The 23,157-nt window shown below is 47.1% G+C and overlaps 1 long non-coding RNA gene across 1 annotated transcript in view; it reads left to right on the forward strand.

Moving 5' to 3' along the window:
- Positions 1-21,065, forward strand: part of LOC129383484 (uncharacterized) — a 40,999-nt gene extending 19,934 nt beyond the window's left edge. The window contains exons 3-5 of the long non-coding RNA XR_011895994.1: positions 2,307-2,402; positions 14,157-14,186; positions 20,943-21,065. This is a non-coding gene — a long non-coding RNA (uncharacterized lncRNA). The remainder of the gene's footprint in view (positions 1-2,306; positions 2,403-14,156; positions 14,187-20,942) is intronic.
- Positions 21,066-23,157: the final 2,092 nt, after the last annotated feature.

Below are 23,157 nucleotides of genomic sequence, written 5' to 3' on the forward strand. Positions count from 1 at the left end.
GAGAGAAATTTTCCAATCAGGAAATCATAGGCCATCGAAAAGAATTCCCGATCCATCTTTCTGTGAGCTCTATACGTGCTACATAAAACACTTTTCCAAGTGTCAAAGGAGCCCGACGCGAGGATGCTTCTTGTGCACTCAACGGAAAGCTGGTGCGCTATGTGTATTTAAAGCAACAACACAAAAAAGTGTCAACCGCAAGTGCAACGTTACAGCCATCGTAGTGCAATCTCTCATAGAGTTCAGCAGAATTGTGTTTAGTAAGTCTAAAATTGTTCTTTAATTACTTTTGTTTTCCAAAGATTTCCAGGCAAGCGATTCTTCAAGGCATCATCGTCGCCATCCTGCTACGCTTCGCACTCAGGGAGGCCAAGTTTAGGATACATATGTTCATTAAAAAAAAGTGGGATACATTGTCTATAGCAATGGCCGATTATCGGCTCTCTCGCTTGGTTCCTCATCTTTGTAAACTAGTTCAATTATCTTTGCAAATATAGGCGGTATCCTTATTTTAATTCTCCTCGCTAAAATTCCACCAATCAGTGCTCACACATGACATGTATTTCCTAAAGAGGTGGGAACATCAAAAATCCACACTGTGACCGCCCCCTTTTGCCCGTCTGGTTCTTGTGACACGCAGCCAAACACTTCAAGAAGCGCCTGATGACTTTCTTGCTTGAAGTTTGCAAAATCTGGCGCAGCTGCCCTTACTCTGCGATCATACTCTGCGATCACACGAATCGCCCAGCAAGCCACTACCCCAGGACAGACCGCGGAATCTTACTCACGCGCGACGTAGCGGCCAGATCACCCGTTACTTACCTGTTCTTGCTTGACGGAATAAACCGTGTATGTGTCTCCAACAACGCAACGGGAATGCCCCTACCGTAGGCAGTGCCTGTGTTTGTGTTAGCCTACGAGAGCTTGCCTACATCCCGCTAAGCGGCATGCGTGTGGTTGAGCGGCTGCTTGGTCTCCCGTTACATACGCGTGTCCATAAAGTGTCCGCACATCTTGCAGTTGCATTCTACCGGTGATAACATATGGGACTGAACCTTGGAGGTTAACAATGAGGCTCGAGAACAGGTTAAGAGCCATGCAAAGAGAAATGCAACGATAAATGTTAGGCCCAACATTAAGACACAGGAAACGAATGATGTGGATGAGAGAGCGAAAAGGGATAGCCGATATTCTAGCTCACATTAACAAAAAAGAAATTGAGCTGGGCAGGTCATGTACCTGTATAGCACAGGGCAGCTAACCGGTGGACCATTGGAACTACAGAATAGGTGCCAAGGGAAGGGAAGAGCTGACGAGAACGGCATAAAATTAGCTGGGGTGATCAAATTAGGAAATTTGGTAGGCGAAATCAGCTAGCGCATGAGAAGCGTAATTTGAGATCGCCGGGAGAGGTCTTCGTCCTGCAGTGGACATAAAAACGGGTTGATGATGATTACAATTATCATGATCTCACTTTGGGCACAGCAGCGGATGTACGTCACCTTCAGTTTTCCTTGTCTCGAAAGCAAAATAGCTCTGAGAACACCAATGACATGTCGGCGGCTAAAAAAAACAAGGAAGAAAGAACCTGCGCGAGTTTCACGTTATGTCAGTGGCACGTAGGTCATAACGCTGTTGCGTTCAGTGAATGCAAGGTTGATTATGTCACTGAACTTAACTCTTTTGCTAAACTACGATTGCTCAAAATCTAATATGAATGTACCCATGTGCGGGTAGGACACAGAAATAAATCGCTCCTTATGTTCATTTTGTGTATCTGCGAGGACAATACTATGTCTACTTTGGTTTTGATTTAATAATTCGTGCGATTGTCAAAACAACTTCAACAGAAGGCGGCAGGAAAGAAATTGAGCAACAGTTTGGTCCTAATTTAGAGCAGTTTGTTCAGAATCATCTCTTGTGTTCCGCGCTCCCCTGCCTTCATCTTCCTCTATTACATGAAGCATGTGCGCGTCTCAAAATTAGGCAATATTTTAATCCACCCGAAGACAGTATGAAGCTACAAAAGACCAAAAGTTCTTCTTCAAATGCGAAGCTTGCTTTTTGGGGAACACTGTAGGTTTACATTGTAGCTTCGCTTTATTTTGCTGCGCAAATGAATGTTATCATAGTTTTATGAAACTTCTTCGAGCTTTTAAAGATATTGAACATAAGCTATTTGTTTAGTTGAGTCGTCACTCATTTGACTCGTTCTCGGTGTCCTTGTGGCGATACATTAATTTGTGTCGTTACATTTTAAAGACTTCTGGTTTCACAGAGGAATTCACCAAAACTTCTGTGTGCAGATCGCCAAAAGAATTGACGCAGCACGTGTGGGTCTTCAGTGCCCAGACATCCCGTGTGCTCTGCGAAAGCTCTGCAACAAACACCACGGGAGGATCGTAAGTTACGCATCCAATCTGCGACCTGGATTTGTTTTTTCTCACGGAGGCTAAACACTCCGCTGTGCATGATACTGGTGCTGATAATCAAATTACTAACAACGCTGCCGAACAATTGCAGAGGCCGCAATTGTAAGATTTTTTTTTTCCTTCCGGTCTCTTCAATTCATCTCGGCCGTCGCAGCGAGCGATAACGCTTAAAAAACGAGGGTTTCACGTCATTCTAGGCAGCAGGGCCTGGAGTTGAACCACAACTGAACCAAAATCGGAGCTGAACCATTGTTTTCAGCTGAACCATAACTGAACCATGGATTGATGGATGGTTCTTGTGAGTGTCCAATTGGAATCACACCTGGTGGGTTGTGCTACAAATCCGTTTTTCATCTTTGCCGACATTGTTACCTCCTCTACTCCTTTTTACAGAAAAACACTTGCCAGTACCAAACTTGCTGAGCCATTATCGGAAAATTTGTTTTCGTATGCCTCCGTTGTTTATGGCCTCCCTACTTTTCCGCCACCAAACCTCGAACCGCTTTTTACGAATCGTGGTGGCGACTTGTTTACTTTCCCCTTGGTATTATCCAAACAAATATATTTTTCCACAATCTAGGAACCGAACCCGAACCAAAAACTTTTCGCCAGACCGTTCCTAGCCGGTTTAACGAAAGGTGCAGCCCATCTCTCAGCTCATCTAGCTTTATGCACGGGTGGGTCAACTGCAAAATGTGTGCGGAGTCGGTGCGTGGTGTTGTAGACAGAACATCGCCGGTGCCGCGTCGTCGTAGACGCTGCTGTTTGTGCTCAGGGCATCGGCAATATTGAGGAACAGCAGCGCGCCGTCTGCACTGTCCGCTAAAAGTGCTGCAGTGTATACTGTACCTTCAATGACGACTTCTGATTCTGCAGCACGATTGCTTTCAGGGAAATTTGCGAGCCAAAGCGCTGATGGCCACAACGCAATAAAGTGAGAAGGACAGTTGGCTTTGTTTCGCGATGATTGGCTAATAAGAAGCAGCATCGTGAACTTGTGTAAATATAAGCTCTCTCGATAGCGTTTAGACGGCATTACTTTTTTATTGTGACGCATTTTGCGCGGGAACATTGGGGAAGGCAAGGAATAAACATGTATCTTTACGAGATGCCAGAAAGAATTTGCATTCAACCGAAATTTTCGCCCATCCCTCTAAAAATGTCAAACAATATCGGCGGAATTATGCGCACTTAAAATGCTATATTTGTTGAGTGCTTTCACTAGGTTCTCCTAATATTTCAAATATGAAGCAATGGATTCACAAAAGTGATGCAGGAAGTACTTGTAAATTTGTGTGGGCTTCGACAGCTCCATTTCGCTAGAGCTATAGCGTGTTCTAATGGAACCAGACGTTTTCATTCAATTTTACATAAATGAACATGTCATGAATACACAGGTAAGCGTTAGATAAGGTACACCCGTAAGCAAAAGTATATGGACCAGGGATTGCGCGATAAAACTCATTTTCTGCTCTTTAAGTTAATGGAACTTAATATTAAAGCCTGCACACAAAACTCGGCATTACGAATTCTCTCGTGCACTAATCAGTTTCCATTTTTGCATGTCAATTACGAAGAAATTCTGTTTTCCCGCGACCTTGTGGTCGGCATACTTTTCCTCGCGGGTGTACATATTACTTCATTTTACATAGCACAATGTGGACAAGGAGCGTGAAGTTTAGTGGAATGCTAACACAAAACTTTTTACTCAAATATTTTGCTTTAATATGTAGCTGCTGACACCGCAAATACAGTATCTTGCCAGAATTGGTCGAAAGGGGAATACTCTACTAAGCATACCCACTTTTACAGTTTTTCAATACTTGCCATAAATAAAGCATAGCTTCCGGCTCATTACAACCGTTCCATTTGTTCTAAATGTTCCAATGCTGGATTACCTAGAGAGAGAGAGAGAAAACAAGGGTAGGAAAGGCAGGGAGGTCAACCAGAACAGCATCCGGTTTGCTACCCTACACTGGGGGTGGGGGAAAGGGGAATAGAAAGAGGAAGAAAGGGAGAGAGGAAGCACTGAGTACGTGTGGGAGCGACACCATACACAAGGACACTATAAACGGTCTGTTAAGCCCGTGCACTTCAAGTACCGCACTAGTGCACGAATCGCTTTTCGAGCTAGTGACGGGTGTGGCCACGGTCCGAGTATCTTTGACTCGGTGAAACATCTCGAGTCCAGTCTGCGTAAAGTTGTCCGCAGAGAGGCGTTGGACATCGTAGCGAGGGCAGGTACACAATAGGTGCTCGATGGTCTCCTCGCACCCACAGGAGTCGCACATCGGGCTCTCGGCCATTCCCATACGGTAGGAGTATGCGTTCGTGAACGCCACTCCCAGCCACAAGCGACACAACAAGGTTGCTTCGCCGCGGGGAAGGCTAGATGGCAGTTGTAGCCGTAGCGTGGGGTCCAGTTTACGTAATCTGCAATTTAGGCCACTTGAAATCCAGAGATCTTGGGACTTCTTACGCGCAAGTTGGCGAAGTTCTCTGGCAGCGTCCGACCTCGCCAAAGGTGTTGGACGCGTCTTGGTATCTTCGTGGGCACACCGGGCAGCCTTGTCAGCTAGGTTGTTGCCGACGATGCCACAGTGAGCAGGAATCCACTGAAATATAATGTGGTGTCCACTTTCCAGAGCATGGTGGTGCAGTTCCCTGATTTCAGATGTCATTTGCTCGTAAGTTCTGGGACGTAATGCGGACTTGATGCTGTGAAGGGCTGCCTTTGAGTCACAAAATACGACCCATTTCTCTGTAGGCTCTTCGGTGATGTACATCATAGCGGCATGGAGAGCTGCAAGTTCTGCCGATGTAGATGTAGTCGTGTGCGACAATTTGAATTTAACTGTAACGTTCTTGGCTGGAACGACGAATGCGGCAGTTGAGCTGGTAGGTGAGGTGGAACCATCGGTATATATATGTATGCGGTCATGATACGTCTGGTGCAGTAATATGAGTGTAAGTTGCTTCAGAGCCGGCGATGGATGATTGGACTTTTTTGTAATTCCAGGAATAGCAAAATTCACTTGAGGCTGTCGCAGGCACCACAGGGGAGAGGAAGGCTTCGCCGCCGGTGTAAATGATGCCGGTATGTACTCATGATGAGCGCTAATAACTCGTGAAAAGGTCGCTTGAGGTCTCTCGGCTGGTAGGGAGGCCAAATGATGGTCGGGGATCCTTGACAGATGGCGAATGTGCGCTCTGAGAGAGTCGACAGCTACATGTGTCTGGATTGTATGGTCTCCTGCGATGGCGATTGTCGCTGCTGTTGAGGTGCACCTAGGCAGCCCTAAACACGTGCGTAGGGCTTGACCTTGTATGCTCTCCAAGGCGCGAAAGTTCGTCTTGCATGCATTTGACAATACTGGTAGGCTGTAACGAAGGAGTCCGAGAAACAAAACCCTGTACAGCTGCAACATAGAATGGACTGGTGTACCCCAGTTTTTCCCGCATAGAAATCGGAAGACCTGAGCAATGGCGACTAGCTTCTTCTTCAGATAGACGCAGTGAGGGCTCCATGAGAGGTTGCGGTCAATGATGACGCCCAGAAAGCGATGCGTCTTAACATAGAGTACAGCTTGACCATTGATCGTAACAGGATACGATGACATTTGTTTCCGCGTAAAACCAAGTAATGCGCACTTTTCAGTAGACACACTGAGGCCTTGCTCTCGGAGATAAGAAGCCGTCATGGTTGCCGCCCGCTGAAGCCTGGCTCTTAGCTGAGGGCGAGTCACCGCAGAGGCCCAGATGCAAATGTCGTCGGCGTATATTGAGACATGTACTGTCTGCGGTAGGTAATCCGCTAGTCCTACCAGGACGAGGTTGAACAAAATAGGGCTCAACACTCCACCCTGCGGCACACCACGGCAGATGGAATGGTCTGAAGTTGGGCCGTCTTCAGTCTGTAAGAAAAAACGCCTCTCAGTCAAATAGTCCCGAATCCATTGATACATCCGGCCACCAACTCCAACAGCCTCAAGTGAGTTTAGTATGGCCTCGTGGGCGACGTTGTCGTATGCTCCTTTTATATCCAGAAAAAGTGCCGCAGATAGGCGCTTGAGGCTTTTTTGATTTTGGACCCATGTTACGATGTCAATGACGTTGTCGATGGACGTGCGACCTCGACGAAAACCTGTCATGGCGTCCGGATAGATGTTGAATCGTTCTAGGTACCATTCCAATCGAGCAAGAATCATTCTTTCCATCACTTTGCCGACGCAGCTCGAAAGCGCAATCGGACGATATGATGAGATCTCAAGCGGAGACTTTCCAGGTTTCAGAATGGGGATCAAGCGGCTCAATTTCCATTGTTTAGGAACGGCGCCGTTCTGCCAAGATTCATTGTAGTAGTTGAGCAGCTCATCACGTGCGTCATGTCCAAGGTGGCATAGGGCAGCATACGTGATGCCATCAGGTCCTGGTGACGAAGAACGCCGGCAGGTCGCCAACGCAGCATCGAGTTCTTCGAGTGAAAATAGCACGTTCATTTCTGGTACACGTGCCTCAGGGATGTCATTCAATGCTACGTCAGTAATGATGGCCACGGACCCAGCAACCCGTGCACAGAACTCTTCAGCCACTTGAAGTTCCGAGCGGAGTTGGTAGAGGGCCAGAGCAGCGAAGGGCTTCCTTTGATGCGGAGATGAGCGAAGACCCCTAACCGTTCTCCATATGTGCGAGAGCGACTTGCGGGGATCAAGCGACTGACAGAATGCTTTCCATCTCTTATCTTCCAATTTATCCATGCGACGCTGGACTTTCTTTTGTATGCGTCGTGAAGCCCTCAGATCCAAGACGGACTTCGTGCGCCGATACCTCCTCTCCGCTTGTCGGCGTGCTGCACGCAGCCTCTCCAGTTCCATGTCCAAGTCTGTTCGCCTTGTTGACCTTGGAAGCGAGCAGATGGATGTTTTCAATGCTTCTGCGATTGCTTCTTCGATAGTGTGTGAGAGGCCTTCCTGACATGTGTCATCCATATCCTTCTGAAATTTTGACCAATCAACTGTACGCAAGGCAGTAGAGGAGCGTTGCTCAACTCCTCTAATCTTTATGTATGTTGGAATATGGTCGCTTCCATGTGTTTCTATGTCTGTAAACCATTGGACGCTCGAGGCAAAGCGCCTTGACACCAAAGTTAAATCCAAGCAGCTACTGTAGGTCGTGCCTCGCAGAAATGTAGGGCTGCCGTCATTCACGCAGCACAAATCATGGTCGGCAGCAAAGGAGGCAAGACTCCTGCCTTTGGAGTCAATTTTAGTGCTTCCCCATAGCTGGTGATGCGCGTTGAAATCACCTGTGATAACCCAGGGGCCACTGTTCATTTGTAATATTTTCTTTAGTCGTTCACCGTCAAAGTGACCCGCTGGGGATATGTAGGCTCCAATTAGTGTAAATGACACATTCTTCTTTTGGACATTTACGCAGACATATTGGTTGTCGTCATGAGGCTCTATCGCATTAGCGACATATGTTAAGTCCGTGCGGATGTAGATTATCACTTTCGTGCTCGCACCGCATGTGGACGAGACGAAAGATTCATAACCGGACAGTCTGAGTGGAGTTGATGTATTTGGTTCGCAAATGACCAGTATGGGGAAGCGATGTGTGAAAATGAATTGGCGAAAGTCTGATATACGGGTCCTTAGACCCCTGGCATTCCATTGAAAGATCGACGCACTTTTAAGTTCAGTGCGGAAGGGGACTATTGATCGAGCCATGATGCTTAAACGATGCTAGCAAGCACTGGATTTAGTGCATCCAGTATTTGCAGAGCGCTTCGAGCTGCTGGTGTTTGCAGCTTGTTCAGTATAATGCGCATTGTATTAATTAGCGATTGCAGCATATCAGCCACCTGCCTGTCGTGGTCGCACAAATCGCCGACAGTAGACGTCGGGGGTTGTCCAGCGAAAGCTTGCTGTGTGTCTGTTGGTGAATGTTGTCGTTTCGGTAGAGCCGGCCAAGATTCGGCAGACGTGGTCTTCTCAGTGGACTTGCTCTTCGCGGTCCTGTCCACATTGTCTGGCCTGGGCGGTGGAGGAGGAGGTGGTGTTGTAGGAAGTGGCATGCGCCTTCCTTGAGGAGCCTTCCTTGAGGAGCGCCGGCGACGTGAACGTCGCTTCCTGATTTTTTCGGCGGCTTCGCGATGAGATGAATGATCTCTCGCCATCTCTTTCAAGATGGCCATTTCCTTCTTAATATGTGGGCATTTCTTCGATGAAGCTTCATGTGATCCTCCGCAGTTGGAACACTTCACTACAGTCGCGCCACATTTATCTGCAGCGTGGGGCTCTCCGCAGCGGGGGCATGCTGCCTGATTTTCGCAGACGCTGCTCACGTGTCCCAGTTTCATGCATTTGCGGCACTGAAGAGGTTTCGCAATGAAAGGCCGCACTGCATGTCTGAAGTGTCCCACCTTAACATGCGAGGGTATATATTTACCCTTGAATGCTATTTTCACGCAGCGTGAACTGCCTAGCCGCTTAACATCAACGATGACCTCATCATTGGCTGGCTTGATAAGAATCGGCAAGTCGTTATTAAGGATAGCAACGTCTACGTCGTAGATAACACCGGTGACTACGTCAGATCCCAGAGGGATGTAAGAGCGCACCTGAATGCCATCGAGGTCCGTTACGCTGCGTAGAGTGGTCAAAGCAGCCGCATGCTGGACATCAACCGCCAGAAGATTTTTTCGGGTGTTCATTCGAATGTCCGATATTTCGTTTGGCACCAGTGCTTCCAGTGACATCGACACAGATTGCCTGTTAAGTAGCCTCATGTTGACGTTGGGAAGCAGGGGCACAAATATGATGGTATTGGCGTCCGGCCTCTGCGGCTGTCTCACTGTTTGCGTGCTTGACGATGAGGACGTCCTGGTGTTCCTTCTCTTCGCTCGGCGGCTCTGCACAAGCTGGAAGTCGTCATCGGAAGTGTCCTCACTGCTGAGAGAGTAGACATGGGTGTCCTCGCTGTCGGTGTCGCTCTGCTGACCGATCCGCTTCCTGGAGGCGGCCGCCGCTGACGCCGCCATCGCCGGCAGACGTGCGGGGTCGTCCACTTCCATTACGACCGAGCAGGGAGCGAAGACCAGCGGATGAACTTAGGTTTTCACAGAAATAAGGCGGAGCTAGAAAGAACAGCGCTGTATCAAAAGACACTTCGTCGTCTTCCCTGGATTACCTAGGATTTTATATTAAAATATATAAGACAATTAATATGACAGGAAAAGCCTTTCCACAAGTTGTTCTAATGAAAAGATATTTTCATTTTACAATCATTTCAATTTCATCGAACGCCACCATACCTGGTGGGAAGAATTCTGCCAAAAATATAGTACTTTTCAGCGCAATCAGAATTGCATCGTTTCAGTGGGTATACATGTCCTTTTATTAAATAGCAAATTAGGCACTGCTTTGTTACATTGAATTTTGTAGTTAGCTCCTAAATAAAACTCAAATGTATCGTATCCTCGACCTTACTTGCAAAATATGGTCAGATAAGAAAGCCAAAAAAACAACTTCATAGAAATGTCAACGATGCATACCAGCTGCCGAAACATCATGTGTGCTTTAATATTATGCAATAGCACTGTCTATACGCGGAACATGGACAATAAAGTATTTACCCTTTGTTTACGCGTCATTATAACAGTGCCTGATTTTTAAAATGTGACAAACAGCCATCATCATATAGACAGACACAAACGCTTTGTACAGAAAGTGTTAAAAGGTGATTTTTGCTAGAAGGGAGGGGAAAAAATGTAAACTTTACACCCAAGATCGCAAAGTGTTGTATGTTGGATTTCATTACACAATTTTATATCCGGCAATAAAAACCGGTTAGGCGCACGTCGTGCTGAAAAAACCAGATCTGGATTGAGTGTGTCCGAATTAAGAGTGGACAGATACGGTTGCACAACACAAAAATTTGGCTTGATTAACAGCAAAAATTGTTACGTACAGACTGACATAGTAAATACGCTCAAAATTCCTGATAGATATAGAAGATGTCATAAGTAGGTGAGTTTTTCGGCATCGTTTTTATCACAGGGACGTACATTCTTAAACGACTTGAGCAAGTAATTGTAAAAGTAATTAGGCGAATCAGACAAATTTGCTTTATAACTGAAAGGGCCAGGCGATTGATCTCAATGCAAGAGTTGAAGCCCGTCATCCGAGGAGCTCGTAAACACTTTTGGAAATGCAAAAGTTGACGCCTTCAATTGCTGGAAATAATAAATTTCGCCCCGCATTGTCAAGAAAATCGAAACTCAACTTCAAAACGGCACAATGGCTTCAGTAGACAGCCGTGGGTGACGTCACTAGGCCTCCCCGGCAGCGCCGCGCTGCAGTTGGGAGACCAGGACAGAGTGGTGAGAAAAACGAGAACAAACGAGTGAAAGCCGGATCCAGCGTTTCGGCAAGTTGGGTTGTCTTTTTCAAAGAGACTTTTCGAGGACACAGAAGAGAGATTAAATACGAGCGCTTCTTTGTCCGTGTTTTGAGTGAGCGCTGTAAGTAATAACAATGCCGACGTACCGACTCGACCAGATAGCTACCGTACTACACTTTTCAAGGTCAGAGTGAGGCATACAAACACAAAGTCATCCTGGATGTGTCTACGTCCGCCGCAGTCTATCCTTGCCTCCCGCGCGCACCCCAACACAGCATGAATCACCAACTCGACAAAGAATCAGTCTCCTCGCTGTGGAGCGAGCTTGAATCGAGTCTCTTTATCGAGCCGCGATTACTCTCGATTATGAATGTTAGTAATCTAGTATACATAAATACTTGTTTAAATACCACCTCGAAATACGTCAGAGTGTATGTCGCTCTGTAAGAAATACAATTCCAAAAAAATGACCTGCTTATTGCATTTTCGATATATTCAAACCATTTAGAACAAACTTTGTGAAGCTCCACAGCCACCGTAGTCCTCCATAAAGAAAGCAACAAAATCCCAATAAGGAAAGGCCTCAGGCAGGGAGATACGATCTCTCCAATGCTATTCACAGCTTGTTTACAGGAGGTATTCAGAGACCTGGATTGGGAAGAATTAGGGATAAAAGTTAATGGAGAATACCTTAGTAACTTGCGATTCTCTGATGATATTGCCTTCCTTAGTAACTCAGGGGACCAACTGCAATTTGTATGCTCACTGGTCTTATTCTGCAGAAAACTAAAGTAATGTTTAGCAGTCTCGGAAAAAACAGCAGTTTACGATAGGTAGCGACGCAGTGGAAGTGGTAAGGGAATACATCTACTTAGGACAGGTAGTGACCGCGGATCCGGATCATGAGACTGAAATAATCAGAAGAATAAGAATGGGATGGGGTGCGTTTTGCAGGCATTCTCAGATCATGAACATCAGGTTGCCATTAACCCTCAAGAGAAAAGTGTATAACAGCTATGTTTTACCAGTACTCACGTACGGGGCAGAAACCTGGAGACTTACGAAAAGGGTTCTACTTAAATTGAGGACGACACAACGAGCTATGGAAAGAAGAACGATGGGTGTAACGTTAAGGGATAAGAAAAGAGCAGATTGGGTGAGGGAACAAACGCGAGTTAATGACATCTTAGTTGAAATGAAAAAAAAAGAAATGGGCATGGGCAGAACATGTAATGAGGAGGAAAGATAACCGATGGTCATTAAGGTTTACGGACTGGATTCCAAGGGAAGGAAGCGCAGCAGGGGGCGGAAGAAAGTTAGGTGGGCGGATGAGATAAAGAAGTTTGCAGGGAGAACATGACCACAATTAGTACATGACCGGGGTAGTTGGAGAAGTATGGGAGAGGCCTTTGCCCTGCAATGGGTGTAACCAGGCTGCTGCTGATGATGATGATGATGAAAGCGCCTATATTAAAGTCACGTGTACCTGCCTTAAAATTTAAGCGCTTATATTACGTTATGCATTCAAACTTCTGTGGACCCTTTTCGCGGAGCAGTTTCCTCCGGAGGAAACTACAACTTCTGCCCTGCATCTGTGCGATGAGCTGTCGGAAATGCAACTGGATGTTCCCTAACGCGCTGCGCTCCATTCATGCTACAAAATGTGGATCAGTAGAGGAAAGACGTGGGCTGTAGTTAGCTGCCAAAATAGTAACTGTTACATAAAGAAATAGAAACAAACTGTGTCACCAAGTTCACCGACCACTGCTGCAAAAAGGCTGCCTGTGTTGGCGGCCCTTCGCGATGAACGGCGGCGTATCGCTAACATTCAAAGAAATGACTTCAACCCCGGAACGTCGGCAGGGTGAGTTCCGCTTATTACACAGCGGCAAAAGGAGTAGCACCGCTTCCTGGCATAGTAGGTTTCCCGCACGTTATCTACACACATACATCTCCACTCACGCGCAAATTTACGGCAACTCTGTCCCCGACATATCCTAAATAAGTGAATGGGCGCACCAATGCGCTAAAGCATGACTGACGGCGACTATGCCGATGCCACACCAATGTTCGAAGCTGAACTTTCCATGACAGTTTACAGTGAAGGCGAGCGACTAACGATAATACGTATTTGCTACAAGCTGTCAGGAAGTACACATCATCTACGTTGCAAGTCACGTGCGCTGCAAGAGCAAATCTGCCGCAACTGAGCACACCCACAAGCGATTAGGCAGAAAATAAACAATCAGATAGTGACCGCACCGATGAATTTTATGGAGTTAGAAACATGAGGCACTGCTTCAAAGTGATTGCCAAATGAACAAGGAAAAGCAAGCACCCTAATCTTGATTTATTTCATAAGCGGAATGTTTTGGCATGGTGGCATATATTTTTAGCGCTACTTTCAGTACGAGCACCGTAGACGTTTCTCGCGCCGTTTAGACGAAATATAATGAGCTCAGAAAGCTCTTACATGTCCTCTGAAGCCAGGGTCAAAGCTGCGTCCCCTTCACTCGACCACCGTCCACAATATGCGCCGAAATAGAGGTTCGCTTAGCCGCACCGGGCGCCATGGACGTCCATTGCAAACACGGAGGTGGCGGAGGCAGCTGAGGCAAGCAATGGACGCCTCACTAGGTGATCAAACACGGCCGCACCCACGACATTGTCACGAAAAGGGTCTACAGCATGCATCCGGATGCTACAGCAAACGACATGCTCCTGGTGCATGCAACAATCCGTAAAATTTTAGCATGTTCGCTGGGACTATGCTGAACTAATTGAAATCGCCGGATGCCTGACAAAGAATTTGCACGCGTAGACGACCACTTGCTTACAGAGCAGAACATTCCAGAACCAGGACGATAAAAGGTGTCAGTAGGCGGCGTTGGACCAGAGCGTTGCTGCCTAGTTTTGGTGGTGAGCGCTGGAGAGGAAATGAGGAATTGACATTCCCTATGATACGTTCTTGCTGGAGGACAACCTCTGTTGCAGGCTACAATAGTGGTTACTAGGCTCCTGTTGACGGTGCCTGACATGAGCCACGGTGTACTCAGCCTCTGTGGTTGTCGTTATTTCTGCCACTCCCGATTTCACGCTATTGGCTCATCTGTTTTCCTGCTTATACGACAAGCGGCTAGCTGAAGCTCGCCGGAAAGAACTCTCCGTCCTTATTTCATCACGGATCTTTTTATCTACCTCTATCTGCATTATTTTGTTCTCATCATCTTCATTGTCCTTGTCCTGAAACACATTATATGCGCAGCTGTTATACGTACCCCACAGCACATTGCGTAATACAGCTTTTGTTCTTCCTCGCAGCCGGCCCACTCCACCAAAGCTTTTTATTCGGTAAGCTCCACTTTCTCTATATCAACTCTCGGCATGAACAATTAACTCTAACAAGCACCGGTTTATGCTAATTTTACGTCTTATTTGCCATTTTAAATAATTTCAAGCTCTTTCTTAAATTATTAGAAGTGCAAAAATATTAATAGAACTCACAGTTTTCTCTCAAATGACGTACGAGTGCTTCCACAATGAAATAAGTTTGACAATGCTTCAGGCTTTTTTATATCGAGGGAAGAAGAGCAGCGACAACGTCTTGCTTACGCAGAAGATCGCCTCCTTAAATGAGTATTTTTATCATTTGTCAGCTGGAGAAGTTGTCTGGCTCATTTTGGCCGCTCTCTCAAGCCTAAGTAAACCGAATTGGTGTAGTTAAGCTTGCATTTCAAGAATATATGCTCTAATATGTGTTTAGATCTTGCTTTATATATAGAGAACTTTACATGAATATGTCTTGTACTGTGTGTGTTTTTTCTTTAATTCTTGCAAGGGGTATGCGTTGCATGATTATTGTTATGTTTTGCGAATGTTCTCTCCACTTCCTTCTGGTATGCCCAATGGACCTTGAAGGTGTTGCCTTAAATAAGTAAATTTTTTTTCGTCCGTGCAGGGTTGCAACCCTTACTTTTTTCTGGGTAAACATCCTGACTTGATTTCTTTTCCCTCGCTTTGAACATTCTGCATACATTTCAGAATATGCAGCAAACATGCAATTATGCTATATCTATACCCGCGTACAGCCAGCAACAGACGTTTCTTAACCATGACTGCCTTTCACAAAATGTATTGTCTTGTCCTCTAAACAACGGGTCTATCTGTGCACTTTGATGCAGCTCCCTCTTCGGGGGACGTTCCTGGCTTTTGAGGAAGGAAGACGAAGTGATTCTTTGATAGAACGCTTGTGCTTTTGTCTCCGCTTTTTCGCTTTGTTTCCCTGCATTTCTGGGAGCTGCCGCTCCCTCCTTGCGGCAATGGATGAAGAAATCTCCGAGGACTTTCCTGATGTGCAGCCGTCAGGTCGGCTAGCGTCCAGGAAACGTGGAAGTGCGTCGAGCGATACAGACAGCGAGGCCACTGAGATATGCTCGGACAGCTACGACTCATCGGACGATGACTTCCAGGTCGTGATGAGTAGATCAGCGAAAAGAAGACTACTGCAGGCATCTTCGTCGCCAAGTGCTTCTACCGTGAACAGTGCACCGCTGCGCTGGCCGCACACTGTGCTCTTTATGCCCGTGGACCCAACGACCAATTTGCGGCTCCTCAACAGGCAGGTCCTCTCTTCCTTACTCGAGAGAATCGCACCAAATGAGATTAAAGACGTGCGAATAAACTCGCGGAAAAATGTCCTGGCAGTTGATGTGCTACATCGCAGTGCCCTACAACACCTACGCAATATAACTGATATCGACAAGGTAAAGGTGCGATCAATGATCCCTACAGGCGGCGATGGTACTGCGGGCGTCATTTATGACGTCGACGTTGCCATTCCTAATGACGACTTGCCAACGCTGATAAAGCCAACGACAGAAGGCAATTTCATTACAAGGATTTCCAGATTGGGAAACACACGCTGTGTGAAGATTTTGTTTGAAGGAGACAGCCTTCCTTCCCACGTCAAAGTAGGACATGTCCGCCATCCAGTACGACCATTCGTACCGAAGCCCCTCCAGTGTTTCAAGTGTTGCAAGATTGGCCACGTGAAGGGTGTCTGCGTGAACAGCGTAGTGTGCCCGCGGTGCTCCGAGTCCCATTCAGAAGACGCCTGCAGCGCACATGTTCTAAAGTGCCCTAACTGCAGTGGTCCTCACAAGGCCTCATCAAAGGATTGCCCGCGGATGCGGAAGGAATTCACGATTCTAAAACGCATGGTGCGGGACAATTCAACGCATCGAGAGGCTGCTACCGCTGTTCGGCGACGTCGGCATCGACACCGAAAACGTTCAAGAAATTCCGCAACTGCAGATAGGTACACGCCAGCTACAGTCAGAAGGGCTGCCGCATCTGCACACTGCGCCACCAAGACAGATACAAGGAAAGCGAACAAAGAGGAGAGGCTCGCCCGCCCTGAAGAATGACCTGAGCTACCGAGGGCACGACTCCCTGCTAAGTTACCTCAAAACGCACCGACTGCAACGCCTTCTGCGACTGTTGAAGCGACGCTGGCTGATGATCTCCAGGTCATCAACATTCTGCGGTCGCTCATGAGTGCCATTCGCGTTATACTTACCAACATGAAGTCTTCGTCTGCGCAAAGCGCACTACAGGTGTTGGACACTTTGAGTCCAGTACTTGCAGCTCTTGGTTAAAATCATGGTTCTCCAGAAGCCGTCGTTTCGTGACGAAGTCCGAAACGCGTCGATATTTCAGTGGAACGCCAGAGGACTGAAGTCAGGCATGTCTGACTTTCGACAGTTTGTGTTCACAAATAAGTTCCCGGTCATCGTCATCTGCGAGCCCCTATCAGATAACATCAGACTGTCCGGGTATGAGTGTTTCATGTCCGCCACCCACGGAGAATGCAGCAAGATCATCGTATTCATGCGACGTGATCTTACGTATGTCCATCACCCAGTGTCGCCAGACCAAGAAAACCAATACGTCTGTCTGACAGTGAAGAAAGGCAAGCTCACTTTCACATTAATTGGAGCCTACATATCGCCCTCAAGTCGGTTGGACTGCGAGAGATTACGGCAAATCACCACAGCGACTCCGCAGCCTTTGGTGATTACTGGAGATTTTAATGCCCACCACCATCTCTGGGGAAGTTCTAAGATAAACTCGAGAGGCAGAAGATTAGTGTCATTTGCCTCCAAACAAGAACTGTGCTTGTTAAATGATGGAAGCCCCACCTTTCTACGTGGAACTGCCTACTGTAGCTGCCTGGACCTGACCTTTGTTTCACGCTCCTTCACTAGAAAGGTCAGGTGGTTTCCGGATATTGAAACGCGGGGAAGTGACCACCTACCCACTTATCTTAGGGTTGAAGGGTTGACGGACTCCAGGTTAGCCGCCGTCACACAATGTATCGACTGGCCAATGTTCAAGTCAATTGTCGAAGACGGCTGTCGTGATGACTTGTCCACTAGCCTAGAGGACATCATAAAAGGTGCCCTAGAGGCTGCGAAACATTCGCTTCTGAGAACGTCTACACGCACCGAATACGACATTGAGCTAGAGAAGCTTCGTGCAATTCGTCGTCGGGCAGAGCGAAGATACAGGCGCACGAAGTCTGTACATGACTTGAGGTTGGCCAGAAGAACTCAAAAGAAAATTCAGCGTCGCATGGACAAACTTGCATCACAAAGATGGAAATCATTCTGCGAATCTTTGGATCCACGAAAACCATTGTCTCACATATGGAGAACTGTTCGTGGTCTCCGTGGAACCCCTCAGCAGCGCCACCCTTTTAAGTCTTTGGCCCTTCACCAACAATGCAGTGAGATTGACGTAGCGGAAGCTTTCTGCAGGAGCATTGCTGGCGAAAGTAGTTGCGCGGGAACATCGACGCTCCGCCACTCACCAATTTCACGCGACTCCCGCATGGATAGTCCTTTCTCCATGGACGAGCTCGAAGCTGCACTGGCCTTGTGCAAGCGTTCATCTTCACCAGGACCCGACGGTATAACCTACCGTGCCCTGTGTAATCTTGGCGATGAGGCTCGAAAAGTGCTCCTGCTCCTGTTCAACAGCTCCTGGCAGACAGGTACGGTTCCCCAAGAATGGAAGACCAGTCGCCTAATTCCACTGCTCAAGCCTGGCAAGTCGCCTGTAGACATTGCATCATACCGACCAATTGCGCTTGCCAGTTACATCGGAAAACTAATGGAGAGGATGGTTCTAGCACGGCTAGAATGGTACCTCGAACATTACCAGGTATATCCAGATGCAGTGGCCGGTTTCAGGCGTGGCCGTTCTTCCATAGACAACGTTATCGACTTGGTGACGTACGTCGAGCACCAGAAGTCCTGCAAAAGATTATCTGCTGCTCTGTTTCTGGATGTTAAAGGAGCGTACGATAACGTAACGCACGAAGCGATTTTCAACGCGTTAGAGGCAGTAGGACTTGGCGGCAAAGTATACTTTTTGGATAAGTAGCTATCTACTTAAGAGATCCTTTTTCGTACTTACCGAGGATGGCCCGACCTCCCAGCATTACAGTAACCGTGGGGTGCCTCAGGGCGGAGTACTCAGCCCAACGCTCTTCAGTCTAACACTCATTGGACTCACCGACATCCTGCCAGGCACCGTTAGGCTCTCCATCTATGCCGACGACATTTGCATTTGGACGTCGGCTGTGACGCGACTGCAGCTTCGCGCGCGGCTTCAAAAGTCAGCTACTTTAACATCATCCGACCTTAGAGAACAAGGACTTCGTATATCATACGAGAAGTGCGCAGCGGTGGCATTTACCAGGAAATCAATGTCACCATACGTGATATCCGTCGACAGACACATGATCTCGTACAGCACGAGTCACAGATTTTTGGGGGTGGTCCTTGACAAAAATCTCTCCTGGACCCCTCATGTGAATTATGTGAAAAAACGCCTGACAGGAATTTGCCATATGTTTAAGTTCCTTGCAGGAAAGACCTGGGGAGTGCCAATACACTCTATGCTGCAACTGTACAGGGTCCTCTTTATTGGATTCCTGCGGTACAGCCTACCGGTCATGTCATACACCTGCAGAACTAACCTGAACACAATCCAAAGCATCCAAGCCCAAGCACTCAAGATATGTCTCGGTCTACCGCGGAGTGCGTCAACGACTGAAGTTATTGCAGTCGCTCAAGATTTCACTATTAGAACGCACATTAGCATTGAAACAATTCGTGTGCACATAAGACACTTCGCCCGGACCCCTACCCACCACCTAGCAAGTCTCCCAGTAGATAGGCCCCACACGACATTCAGTGCGACTGTCTTCGCGCACCGTGCCTCTTTCAGGTCAGGTTACACACGTGCGGCAAGGCCTTCTATTCCTCCATGGTGCATGCGCCGTACTCAAGTGAACCTTACAGTCCCAGGACTTCAGAAAAAGTCGGACTTGCCATCATCAGCGCTCAAGCAACTAACTTTACTTCTCTTGTACGAGAAATACAGCGACTGCACACACGTCTACACTGATGGATCAACTACATCAACCAGTTCCGGCAGCGCTGTAGTTATACCAGCAATGGGAATAACCAAGCGGTTCAGGACTTCCCATGTCACTACGTCTACAGCTGCAGAGCTCGCGGCTCTCCGCGACGCGCTTCAAGTGATAAATACTGAAAGTCCTAGAAAATGGGCAGTCTTCTGCGATTCAAGGCCGGCCTTGCAATGTGTGCATTCATTTCTCCGACATGGAACTCACGATCAGCTCACGTGCGAAATTGCGGAACTTGTCCATCACTTAAGAGAAAAAGGCCATGATATCTCTTTTCAGTGGATACCAGGTCATTGCGGTATCATTGGTAATGATGACGCCGATAAGGCAGCTCGGACGTCAAACCAAGAAGACCGCTGCGTCCCCATTCCGCTCTCAAGGACCGACGCCGCGAGACAACTTGGCATTCTGGCAAGCACTATCTCCTTAGCAGAGTGGAATACCGTACATACAAGGCGCACAAGACTGCACCGACTAAACCCGTCACTTCAACTCAGACCTCCTGCCGGTGTGCACCGGCGTGAAGCGTCTCTTCTGTGTCGGTTATGGCTTGGAGTGGCCTTCACAAATGCCTACTCAGCACTAATTGGAATGGCTGATAGTCCTGCATGTGATGTTTGCGCATGCGAGGAGAACATTGACCACATATTGTGCCATTGTCCTCAATTTCAAGCACAAAGACAGTATTTGTCCGACACATTGAGGAAACTAGACGATCGTCCTCTGAGTGAACAGACAATATTAGAGCACCGTCCCGACCGATCATCGGCTCAGAAGGCAGTGAAGGCACTTTTGTGTTTTCTCAGAACTTCTGGTTTGCTCGAGCGACTTTAACTGAAGTGCTATCCGTACACGTACCTACACCTTCTCTCTCCCTTCTTTCTCTTCCCCTTCTCCCTTCCCCCAGTGTAGGGTAGCCAACCAGACTATTGACTGGTTAACATCCCTGCCTTCCTGTATTCTTATCTCTCTCTCTGGCTTTTGAGATGTGTACCTGCAGCTGAGAAAAGTGCAGTTAATTCCGCATAAAATTTTGGAAACTTAGGAATAATTTACTCAGTCATTTACTATTGCCTTTCACTGTTACTGATATACTTCTAAAAATTATTCTTTTCTTATTGACTGCAAGCAAGGAAATATGCAACTGAGTGATCCATGCATAATCTACATTCGCGGAAGCAGTAAAACCACAGTTGTGCCTTGTTCTGCGACCCCTCAGCTTTATTTACTGAAGGTGACAGACAGTAGTAAAGAGTTGGCGCCCTCACCACGGCGCTGTGCGTCACGCACTTGCACACGAGCAAGCAGGTTGAAAACGTTACACGCTACTTTCAAGGAATGTCTAAATGTTGAAAGCTGCCCAGGTCTCTTGTCTGTCACATCTGCCACAAAAAAGAACAGTCGCCATTATTTGGACGCGAAATTGGATTGTGGTTTCAGTTTTCTTTTTTTTTCCTGCAGCTATCAAACTCTTCAGTTGAGGAAACGCTATGAAGGTGTTTTCGGAGAGCAACCTAACATTCCCGAGTGATTCAGTAGTTATGTCTGTTTGCAGTTGCCTCCCAATAAAGACGTAGTTGATTAGCCTTGTTTAATTTCTATTTCTTTAGAACGAGGACAAGGCAATCATCCGAGGACTTTTTGACACCTGCCGTGAACAGTCCTGAAGCATCGATTTGAGCTCAACGTTCTATCGTGCCATGAACTAACAATAAATGGTGATCATTTTCAAATACATGTGTTTTGTCTGTGTACACGTATATGCAACGGCGCTCATTCACAGGGAGAACACAGCTTCGCTGCAGTTACATCACTTGACTAGGCTTGCGTTTTTGTGTACCTGAGTATGTATGTTCACGTATGTATGTACATTTGTGTGCGCCCTGATGTATACCTGCAGTATCTCGCGAATCGAACGTCGATAACCCTAAATTCCCAACCCGTAACGCGATATCTCCAGTGATTGTAACATCATTGTCATTTGTCTTAAACTCCACCTGAACAGCAAACAACCTAGAATAGGTGTCTATAGAAAATGCCTATAGGGTTAGCCCAGAAGCCCCCGAGTGGCGCCCTCTCACGTGTAACGTCAGTGGGGGGAATGCGCAGCCGAGCCGAGCGCGTGCTCTCTACGTGAATGCAACTTGAAGCTGTCGGCCGAGCCGGTCCTGCTCGAGTTTTTGAAATGCGAGTCTGCAGGTTTTTCGGCCAGTACGTAGGCAATGTTCCAGGACACTAACTCCTGCGAAACCGAGCGGAGTCGCCGTCGTCAGCACGCTGAGTCTGGATTGATCTTGGCGTCGTCTGCCAGCCATCAGTGTCTATATGTGCGCGTACGGCATTGGCTTCTCGACATTGCCGTTCCGTTTCCACGGCAACACTGCTAAATATTTGCGGCTCTCTTATGTCAATGAACTGGGACATTTGGCCTTGAGCTACAGTGTGTGCGCTGCAATATTGCGTTAGTTCAGCGCGTGCGGCGTGTTCGGCCGCCCTCTGCGTTTGCCACAGACATTACGATTTCGTTGCCGCACAGCGCGTTAAGCATATCATGGAAGCACGGCTAAAAAGGACAAAACTCGCCCATTTTTCACTTTTGATCAATATCACGAATAAAGTTTGACGCCATTCTCAGGAAGCTAGGTAGTTACTGGGCTGCGTTGATGCATGCACTGCTTTAGCGGCGTTACATCAAAATGTGGTCGGTAACGCCTAATAGAAGGGCGGACAAAATTATTGTGCAAAAATAAATTACGTAGCAATTGCTGCAGCACTGACCTTCGCATAAGTTTTAATTAAAATGGATTACTTCCACCGTGACACAGCTTGCCCCTGCATGTTAGTCGGCTCAGGATCACACTTTCTTTCTTTGCTCCTACCGTGGGTAGCGTGCCCATTCCTTAGACTAGATTCGTCCAGCGATGAGATTTCGTGCTGTCGCGTAATAAAAACAGGCGACCGCTTCTTACATCACCGTTTCCAATACAGTTTGTTCTGTAAGCGGGTAATAGTAACTTAAAACTAAAACAACAAAATTGATAATTTTAGTTTTGCTTGTACTTGACCGAATAAGTGGATGGAGCAGTAAGTCCACACGCAAAAAAAGGGGGGGGGGGTTAGGCAGACGTACAAAAGCAAAATGTTCACAGGCTATTCTGAGTTTCTTTTCACATCATATTTTTATTATTACGCTGTTAAAGCAATCTGCCGAGTGGCAGCCGCTAGTCGGAAAGTCCGTTGAACATAAATAGTATTATGCTAACCTAACAACACAATTTTTTTCTGCGTTAGAAAGTGGTAATGAGCTTTATTTGCAGAGGATAGTGCAAAACCTGCTTGACGATTGGGAATAATAGGGCGTGGTGCACCCCTAATGTTCAAGATAAATCACTTTTCAGTAAAATAACGAGACGCCTCGATTCAGAAAAAAAAAACTTATACATGCAACACGAGGCGAGAGGCATTATGAGCGGGCTGTGAAATTCTCAGTCAACTACAAAGCCGCTGAAACAAACCGAAAATTTGTGAATGAGCCCCGCTATCGTGCTTCATTTCAAAAGTTGCGTAGACTCTCATTTACTAAGTCAGCGCAATGCTTTAAGTCTGAGTCACCAGATTGTGTCTCTGCCCGCGAGAGATCTGGTCATATCAAAAATTATTACGTAAAAAATAAATTGTGCATTTCTGCGAGGATTATCAGGTCTTGTCTCTCCCTTACGCTGGCACAGTCTGACAAAAGCGGGACTTCAAAGGACCTGTTCATCACTACCAGGATCTTCCGAAGTGGTCATCTCGTTTCTGACTCTCAGACACTACCGCAAGTAC

The sequence above is a fragment of the Dermacentor andersoni genome, chromosome 8 (assembly GCF_023375885.2).
Source record: "Dermacentor andersoni chromosome 8, qqDerAnde1_hic_scaffold, whole genome shotgun sequence".
Classification (NCBI taxonomy): domain Eukaryota; kingdom Metazoa; phylum Arthropoda; class Arachnida; order Ixodida; family Ixodidae; genus Dermacentor; species Dermacentor andersoni.